Source organism: Calidris pugnax, unplaced genomic scaffold (genome assembly GCF_001431845.1).
Source record: "Calidris pugnax isolate Ruff unplaced genomic scaffold, ASM143184v1 scaffold29, whole genome shotgun sequence".
Taxonomy (NCBI): Eukaryota; Metazoa; Chordata; class Aves; order Charadriiformes; family Scolopacidae; genus Calidris; species Calidris pugnax.
This window is the reverse complement of record NW_015090768.1, coordinates 1,722,566-1,732,218: the sequence shown is the minus strand read 5'-3', so window position 1 is coordinate 1,732,218 and position 9,653 is coordinate 1,722,566. Positions and strand designations below refer to the sequence as shown.

At 50.8% G+C, this 9,653-nt stretch overlaps 1 protein-coding gene across 1 annotated transcript in view; it reads right to left on the bottom strand.

The window, feature by feature from the left end:
• Positions 1–8,477, bottom strand: part of GNG12 (guanine nucleotide binding protein (G protein), gamma 12) — a 17,756-nt gene extending 9,279 nt beyond the window's left edge. Inside the window, exons 1-3 of the mRNA XM_014937854.1 lie at positions 8,412–8,477; positions 6,246–6,304; positions 5,591–5,690 (exon numbers count right to left, since the gene is read on the bottom strand). The gene's annotated coding sequence lies outside the window, so the exon portion shown is untranslated. The remainder of the gene's footprint in view (positions 1–5,590; positions 5,691–6,245; positions 6,305–8,411) is intronic.
• Positions 8,478–9,653: the final 1,176 nt, after the last annotated feature.

Genomic DNA, 9,653 nt, shown 5'->3' with positions numbered 1-9,653 from the left:
CCAGGGCAGGGGGTGGCACTGGGGGGGCTATGGCCCAGGGCAGGGGGTGGCACTGGGGGTGCTCTGAGTTCCCTTCCAACCCAACCCATTCTGTGATCATGTGCCACGATGCACTCTTAGAATAATCCCGTTTCTTTCTGCACCAGCTACAGCCCTGAATGCCCATGTCAGGCCTCTTGGCTTGGACTCGGAGAGTTTTTAGGTTCTGCAAGTTATAACAAACCCACTCCCGAGCAGCCATGTCTGCCCTGTAGGAAAACCAACCACCAGCATTCAAGTCCCGACCAGCCACAAGCCTTCACGCTCCCACACCGGCGCCTGGGAAAGGGGCACGTGCAGAAGCGCTCGCAGCACCCAGAGAACCTGTGGAAACCTTACCCTGAAACACCCCACAGCCTGCTGCTCATCCTGGTGGCCCATGTCCTGGTGGTCCACGCTGCTCACAGCCATCCCAGGTGCTGCAGAGGGGCTCTGGCATCACCCCTTCCTTGTGACCAGGGGTCACTGCAGCTCCTCCTCCTCGCTCCAATAAGGACTGACCTGGACTTGGGTGTGGAGTCCCCTTCTCTGGAGATCTTCAAGACCTGCCTGGATGCAGTCCTGAGTGATGTGCTCTAGGTGTTCCTGCTTTGGCAGGGGAGTTGGACCAGATGATCTCTAGAGGTCCCTTCCAACTCCAACAATTCTGTGATTCTGTGTTAGATTTATGGTTGGACCGGATGGTCTCAAAGGTCTTTTCCAACCTGAATGGTTCTGACTGTAGCTGCTGGTTCCTCTCCATGCTGCTTCCAGCCCCTCTTGCTCCTCCCCACCAGCCTGGTGTCCTGCTTAAGCAGGCTGGGGGTGAAGGTGGGGGTTTGCCTCCTGTGGTGCCTGTTCACCCTGAAGCAGACTGATGTCAGGCTGCCTGGTGCAGGGAGGTGGCTCCTTGGGAGCTCTGCTAGATCTGCACCGAGGTGGGAGGGGAGGTGCTGCTCACCATCAGGAGTGGGGACAGAGCCTTTGCACAGGGCAGAGGAGGGGGTCACCCCACTGAGGACCAGGCATTGAGCCCCAGATGGCATCATGTGCCCTGGGCAACGGCATGGCTCAGCCTCAGGAGGAGTGAGGAGCTTTACAGAGCAAAAGAAACGATAAAAATGCCACCTTCCTGCCCAACAAATCTACTCTCTGCGTTTTCAGAAGCAAAATTGCTGATTTCAGAGATCACAGAATGGTTTGGGTGGGAAGGGACCTTAAAGCCTCCCCAGTGCCACCCCCTGCCCTGGGCAGGGACACCTCCCACCAGCCCAGGTTGCTCCAAGCCCCCTCCAACCTGCCCTTGAACACCGGCTCGTGTCCAGCTTTTCATCATCACCAGGTAGGTCAGTGCACAGAACCACGGCTGCACGCCAGCGCCAAAAAGTCTGTCACTGTGACACTTCATGGCCTTGATATTTTAATGTTTAGGTCCCCGAGGGAAGAAACTTTTGGAGGAATCTCAAGCGCCTGCACTACCTTCAGCCAAACCTCTCTGCTCTCCGTGCTGGAGCAGGCCTGGGGGGGGGGGACGGTGTTTGCTGCGAGTGTTCAGCATCCCAGCGAGCTCCCACGCGTTACCCCCAGGACCCTGCAGGCCCTGGCATGCAGCTCTGCCTTCCCACCACCCAAGGGGTTGCCAGCTCCCATGGCTGAGGTTGAGCATCCCAGCGTGGGGCTCCAGCTGCTCCTGGCCTCCTGCACGGGGCAGGAGGGGATCCCCAGGCCCCTTATCCAGCAGCATCTTATCTTCACCATGCAACGGGACTGAGGACAGGCTTTTTGTGGAGGTGACCCACAGGGAGGGTGGGAGAAGGACAGGTCCCTGATGGCAGCAAGGGGCCTCCAGGGGATGTCTCTGCCCACCTGAAACCCAAAGTCACAGAATCACAGCATGGTTTGGGTGGGAAGGGACCTCAAAGCCCCCCCAGTGCCACCCCTTGCCCTGGGCAGGGACACCTCCCACCACACCACGTTGCTCCAAGCCCCCTCCAACCTGCCCTTGAACCCCTCCAGGGATGGGGCAGCCACAGCTTCTCGGGGGACTCTTTAGTCTGGAGAAGAGAAGGCTGAGGGGAGACCTTATCAACGCCTACAAGTATCTCAAGGGAGGGTTGAAGGAGGAGGGAGCCAGACTCTTTTCAGTGGTTCCCACCGAGAGGACGAGGGGCAACGGGCACAAGTTGGAACATAAGAGGTTCCACTCAAATATGAGGAGAAACTTCTTCACGGTGAGGGTGACGGAACCCTGGAACAGGCTGCCCAGGGAGGTTGTGGAGTCCCCTTCTTTGGAGATTTTCAAAACCCGCCTGGATGTAGTCCTGAGTAACATGCTCTAGCTCTAGGCAATCCTGCTTCAGCAGGGGAGTTGGACTAGATGATCTCTATGGTCCCTTCCAACTCTAGAAATTCAATGAAATTCAATGAAATTCAATGAAATACCCTTGGGGGTGTCTCCTCAGAGCAGAGCAGAGGGTCAGAATACCCTCCCCGGCCCTGCTGGCCACGCTGCTGGGGATGCAGCCCAGGGTGGGGGGTTTCTGGGCTGCCAGCCCACGTTGCTGGCTCCTGTGGAGCTTCTCATCCACCAGCAAATTGCCCTTGGGAGTGCTGCTTCTCCCCCAAACATTGACTACAGAGAGTCGAGGGGCATGAAGGAGGTGCCCGGGTTGGCAGGACAGGCAGCAGGTCCCAGGGATTTTTAAGCAGAAAGGTAGGGAGTGTGGAAAATAAAAATGGCAGGGTCGTTGTGGAGGAAGAACAGCCCTGATCTGTCACATCTGCAGGACACAGCCCGGGTCTGTGCCAATTCCTGTGTGCTCCCTCTCCGGGAGCACTCCATCACACCCACACCTTCAAAGGAAATCCTCCAAATGTCATCCACGCCCATCTGCTAGAAGCGGGGACCCGCTGTCCCAGGTGTAACCCTAATTAGAGAGCGCTGGAACGAGGAGGCCACGCTCCGCGCTCCTCCCGCTCCGACCAGTTGCTCTGCTCGGGGAAGGAAACTACCTCCAGCCCAAACAGCCCCCCTGGCGCCTGCGCAGGCAAAGCAGCACCTCTGGATGTAATAACCTGGCTCTGGTTATTCACCCAACCTGGTTTTTCCAGCAGGAAAGCCCAGGGTGGCCAGCAGGGCTCCTGCCGACCTGGTCCCAGCGCGGGGCCGTGCTGACACCCAGTGGAAACCACAGCGAGATGCCTGGTGGAGGGAAACGTCGCTGCTCAAGTCCTTCCCTTCTGCTAGGTGAATAAATAGGATGGAAAATAATACCCAGTTAGCAGGAAAACATCACAGCCCTGCCCTCCAGAAGAAAAAAGAATGGAGTAGTAAAATGAAATAGGGATTAGAGGCGCATTTATGGGCAACAAAGATGGTGAGAGGTCTGGAGCACAAGTCTTATGAGGAGAGGCTGAAGGAGCTGGGGGTGTTCAGCCTGGAGAAGAGGAGGCTGAGGGGAGACCTTATTGCTCTCTACAACTCCCTGAAAGGAGGGGGTAGAGAGGTGGGGGTCGGTCTCTTCTCTCAAGTCACAGGCGACAGGACAAGAGGAAATGGCCTCAAGTTACACCAGGGGAGGTTCAGGCTGGATATTAGGAAAAAATTTTTCACTGAAAGGGTTCTCAGCCATTGGAATGGGCTGCCCAGGGAGGTGGTTGAGGCACCATCCCTGGAGGTGTTCAAAAGACGGGTTGATATAGTGCTGGGAGGTATGGTTTAGTGATGGGGATGCTCCTTGTTTGTTGTGCTGGTGTCTATTTTTGTCAGTGAGGTTGACGGTTGGACAAGATGATCTTTGAGGTCCCATCCAACCTAGAAGATTCTGTGATTTCTCTCTTTGTGCTCCTTAAACCACACCCGAGGAAAGGAGAGGCGAGGTGGTGCGATAACAGAATCACAGAATCAATCTTCTAGGTTGGAAGGGACCTTAAAAATCACCTTGTCCAACCATCAACCTAACTTTGACACAAACAGACACCCGCGCAACAAACAAGAAGCATCCCCATCACTAAACCCTACCTCCCAGCACTACATCAACCTGTCTTTTGAACACAAAAACGCCAGAGCCCACCAGGACTCCCAGACACGCATGGACTTCGCGGTACCTGCGATGCAAATTTCCCAGGGAAAACAGTGGCCGTGGTCACCCACAAGTTGCCCCCCGGCTCTGGAGGTGTCGTGGGAGCTGTGGGTGGCCCCCCGACTCCTTTGATCCCCCTGGATAGCGTTCAGCAGCAGGGCTGTGGTGCCTGCACCAGTTGCTCTCACCAGGTTCCCAGCAGGTGAGGAGGACTTGATTTTTAGACAGTTATCAAGATTTACAATCACCGCACAAGTATTTTGTACACCCTAGAAATGTTTGGGTTTGGTAAAAATAAACAAGATTCCCTCACCCAAACCAACCCAACTCCTTGGTGCGTTCAAGGACCACACTATTTCCAGGCACAGAGAAAAGGTGAAGCACCAGCAGCTGCACCACTTGGACACGTGAGTTTCTGGTGAAGGAGGTGGATGTTTTGGGATGCAGACCCTGCCCAGCCCCATCGCCAAAGGGATCAGGAAACTCAGGCACCCTGCAGGACCCAACCCCTGTTTTTCTGGGCAGAGAAGCTTCTGGTTTTGCACGAAAAGCCACTTGGATTTTTTCTATATTCTGCTGGAATACAGATCTCACACGTTAAGCAAGCACAGAGAGGGGGTTTTAACCCCTCGGAGGTGCCGTACGTAATTACTGCAGATTTCAAACCCATTTTTATGACACGAAAGACACAGTACAACAAACCAACTCTCCTTCCATCTGTATCTCTCGGAGGAAGGGCAGTAATTAGGGCTCGGTTAACGAGGGGAACTCTGGCCACGCAGATAGACCCCAGAGGCGAGCGGCCCGTCAGCGCGCAGGGAGAACAAAAACTGCTGGAAGCACAGAACAGCACTTCCTGACGTTTGCTTCTCCAGAGAGTTTACACTCCAGAGCATTTAGAGATTTTGCAGTCGAGATTTTTTTCTTCCAAATTATAAACAACGCCGCCAGTGTCTCAATTAGTCTTTCCAAAATGTATAAAAATGCCAAATAACGGGAAATAAAAGAAAACAGGCAACTCCCGAGATCTTCAGCTGGATTTAGTGTTGTGGGTGTTTAATTAAGGCTGTGTTCCTTCCTCAGCTCCGTTTCACAAGCTATCCCAGCACCATCCTGCTGATCAAAACCCAGCTACAGCTACGTTTGATTTTCAAAGTCAGGCTCTGTCCATGTGATTCTGCCAAACTCCATTTACTGGTTGGGAAAAAACTAGTGAGTGGGGAAAAAAACCCCACTTTTATTTTCCTCTGCATTTTTTTCTAACTTTTTATATCTTTAGTACAAACAAAAGCCATGAAAACAGACTTCTAGATCAAGGTTACTTTGAAAAAATCTCTAGTCATTAGTGAAGTCGACCTGTCCCTAACGAACTGCGGGGCCGTTTCCCCACAGAAGGGACCTCTTTTCCCCCCAGATAAGTCACACCAGGAAAAGAACATACACAAAACTGCAAAGAGATATTTAGTTGTATCAAAATGGGTTTGTCTTACAGCATGTACAGCAGGAGGGGTCCCGGATCAAAGCACCAGCCTGGGAGTCACAAGATCCAGCTTGGCCTCAGGTTACGTGACCTTCAGCAAATTCTTTAGCCTGAAAGAGAGATAAAGGCGAGGACGTTGGTGGGAGATGCTCTGAGGAAAATAAAACCTCCGTGGTTTGGAGCTCAGAGTCACCAACAGGGTGCAAAGCATTGCACGAGCTTCTCAGTTACAGGAATTTATCAAAGTACCTGTTGTAAGGAAGGGGGCAATACAGGAAGAGGGATTTGCATTCTGAGATAGTCAAACAAAACACACAAACAAACAGAGAAATGATGAAGACTCCCACACTGCCCCTTGCTAACTGGTGAAGTAAACAAGGAAAAGCCTAATTTCTGTGGGAGAGGCAGCCCACTCCAAACAGCATTTCTGCTCCCAGTATTCCCTGGTAGCAAAAAAGGAGGGGAATGAATGTCAGGAACCACTGCTGGTAATGTCATGGAGAGCACAGCCCGTGTTGTCCCTGCAGCCTCTCCTCCAAAAAGCTGCCGAGTATTTTGTATTTGTTCCACTCCAGGATAAAATTTAAATCACTGGGGCTTGGGACCTGTCTTTCTGCTTTAGATTTTGCATGAAAGAAAGGAACAAGCATGTGCTGGAAACTCACCTACATAGGCCGTCTTGCTCCCCGTCCAGCTGCCTTTGATTTTTATCGGTGTAATGATCCTGAAACAGAGTAAAATAAAAATTTTTAAGTACTTCGTAGACCAAGAAAGGCAGAGCTAAGAAGGGTTAGCACTCGTGGTTTAATTCTAATCACAAAGACTACAATATTTTCAGATTTGCCTCACTGAAAAGTCTACCCCAAGCCTTTCTTACAGCCAGTTTCCCTATTTCCCTCCCTGAGGACATGGCCACGGGCAGACAATTCCCTCTGGCCACCTCCCAGAAGAAAGTGCACAACATTTGAATGAAGCCAACAACTATTTGGAGCCTTTTTGCCACTCCAGCTCCTCCTGCAGCCCATGCTCCCGAGGCAGAGGTCCCAGCCAGATGAGGTTTAGAGGTGGTTGGCAGAAAAGCTCCTGGCTTTAAAACGAGTCAAACCACTCGGGGTAAAGCCCTGAGCAGGTTTACACCAAGCGCCCGCGCAGCCGGTGTGGGCACTCTGCCTGGATATATTCTAGCAGCTGTGCTTAAACCACGGGAGAAACCAATCCGAGCACCCATGATGCCTACAGAAGCCTATACACACCCCAAAAAAAATCCTGGAATTCGATCAATCCTAAACCAATCCAAGGTCCCGCGCCAGAGACTGCTCTCACTGTTGCAAGGCTGGTAAATCCACACCCCACTATATTCAACACCCTCCTCAAACTTGTTAAACACGAATTTTAAATGCAAACTACACCACGATGACAATTGAAAGAGGGCAGGGATTTTCTAAGAGTTTTGAATTATAGTGGGTGCCCGATATGCACAGCTCAGCACCGGGAAGAACAGAAACCAGAGCCCCAAGAACACAAGGGTTTATTTGTTTAAAACCATGTATAACACAGACACAAACCAAACAGGCTGCCTTGATGCTATGGGTAAAAGAGGCGATAAAACCCCTAAGGTTACCTGCCCTCTGTGATAGTTAAAGGGGGGATTTATAAATAAATAAATATAATAAATGAATTTATTACAAATAAAGTTGTCTTTCTTTTTATTCACATTGCTTTGCTGCTGCATGAAGCCCAAGGGCGAGCACGTTCAGTGACACACACACGGGTGTGCAAAAACACACGTAAAGTTCTAAACCAGCAACTGATAATTACACATCGAGTGCTAATTGCTGCTTTAACCTTTCCTGTCATTTATAACAGAATCACAGAATCTTCTAGGTTGGAAGGGACCTTAAAGATCATCTTGTCCAACTGTCAACCTAACTGACAAAAACAGACACCCACACAACAAACAAGGAGCATCATCACTAAACCATACCTCCCAGCACTACATCAACCCGTCTTTTGAACACCTCCAGGGATGGTGCCTCAACCACCTCCCTGGGCAGCCCATTCCAATGGCTGAGAACCCTTTCAGTGAAAAAATGTTTCCTAATATCCAGCCTGAACCTCCCCTGGGGCAACTTGAGGCCATTTCCTCTTGTCCTGTCGCCTGTGACTTGAGAGAAGAGACCGACCCCCACCTCTCTACCCCCTCCTTTCAGGGAGTTGTAGAGAGCAATAAGGTCTCCCCTCAGCCTCCTCTTCTCCAGGCTTTATATACTCGTGTATCCCTGGAGAGACACCCACTGTCAAATAAGGTGCAAAACATGGATTATAGGCACTGGGCATTTCCTAAACTGGGAAAGCAGCCGGGGCACAACTAACTCATTAAGCAGGGCACGGCGGGAGCCGGAATTGCCACCGATGCTTTTTGGAAGGAAAAACCCCCATCGTTTGCCAACGGGCCGTCGGAGATCTGGCACGGAGCCTCGGTCACCGGCCCAATCACCCAATTAGCTCTGAGATCGCTCAGCCCCCCATTTCCCAGGAAACAAGGGGAAAAACCAGCCCAGAAAATTCCCAAGGGATAGTCCTTATCAGGGCAGAGAGATGCCTGCAGCACGGGCAGTGTCCCCTTCATAAATCACACGCCCCTTCCCGTGTCGGAACAGCGTCAAAACTTTAATTGCTGCTGTTAAAACCCTCATACGGAGTAGGAAAATAAATTGAATTTTAAGAGACTGTCACCTCGCTGCCAGCCCTTGTCCCAGTGCCAAGCTTGGGCTTTTCACATAGGGCAAGGAAATAAAAATAAATGCAGCGCGTCACCCCCCGTTACATACGTGTGGCAGCTGGGACAAATGCGAGTTTTAATGGAAAAGCTTCTGCTTTGCTTATCTCTGCAAGTTCTCCAGTCACAGCCCCTGGAAATCGTTAAGGAAAAGTAAGAAAAAAAAAAAAAATTTAATCTCTTGACTTGTGCTTCCTGACGGAGATCAAAACAATCTTGAAATGCAAGTGAAAAATAAGCAGGGCTCACAGGGGCCGCCCTCCACCCCAGAGCTATAAAGACTTGATATTCCTGCCTAATCAAAGCTCCTATCAAATTAGCCAGAAAAACCCACAAACCCAACATTATTAGCATAGTTTAAGGCCAGCGTAATGCCCCCCCACCCCCGCTCTGAAATGCTCTTTTTGGACGTCAGCGTTCAGAGGTCAGGGCATCCTCGGGAAGGAATAAATCAGGGAAGGGCACGTGGGAGAGAAAAATGAGGAAATATCGCTGCAAAACGGGTCCTGGAGCCTCTGGTCCTGGAACTGGATGGAGCATCCCGGCTTTGCAGGGCAAATCCCTTGGGATTTTTACAGCAGATTTGGCTGGGAAGGAGGTGGTCTGTCTCCCCAAAACATCAGTGATGCTCTTTGCTTATCCCAAAAAAACTGGCTTTTTTTCCTTGTTTTTTTTGGCTTGAATCTAAAAACACAGCTGAAAAACGTATCCGGGGATCTGCTCAATCTTATCCGCAGCAACAACCAACAAACCAGAGTGTCTTACTGCTAACAGCCCCAACTTTGACATTTTTAGGGCAGTGACCATGGTGGTTTAACACCCCCCCACCCCAGACAGCTGCAAAACCAAGCCATGGGAGAACACACCACCTCTGGTACCACGTCGTGCAAGAGCAAGATGATGCAGGAAAACAAGAGCTTGGCTGAAAGATGATGGCTTTTCATTAACGAAAATAAAAAGCTCTTTCAGTTTAATCTGCAATTTCTGAGACTTTTTTGTTGCACTTCACTTCTCCCTCTGCAGCACAGACGGACCCTTTTCCTGGAGATGCTTTGGGAATTATTTCGATGCAGAAGCAAAAGCCTCTTGGGGTCCTGCAGAGCTGCTACAAATTGAAAATTCAAATTTCAGGTTGGTCTATGTTCCCCTCCAGGATTTCCTACAACAGTGTAGCTTTCCAGAGAGGAAAACTTCTCCCCAGTTGTGCTGGTGGCATTTAATAAAGACAACTATGGGTTCTACAAGGGAGAAGAAGATTTTGAAGACACACAGAAAGCTGCACCATGCCACGGCA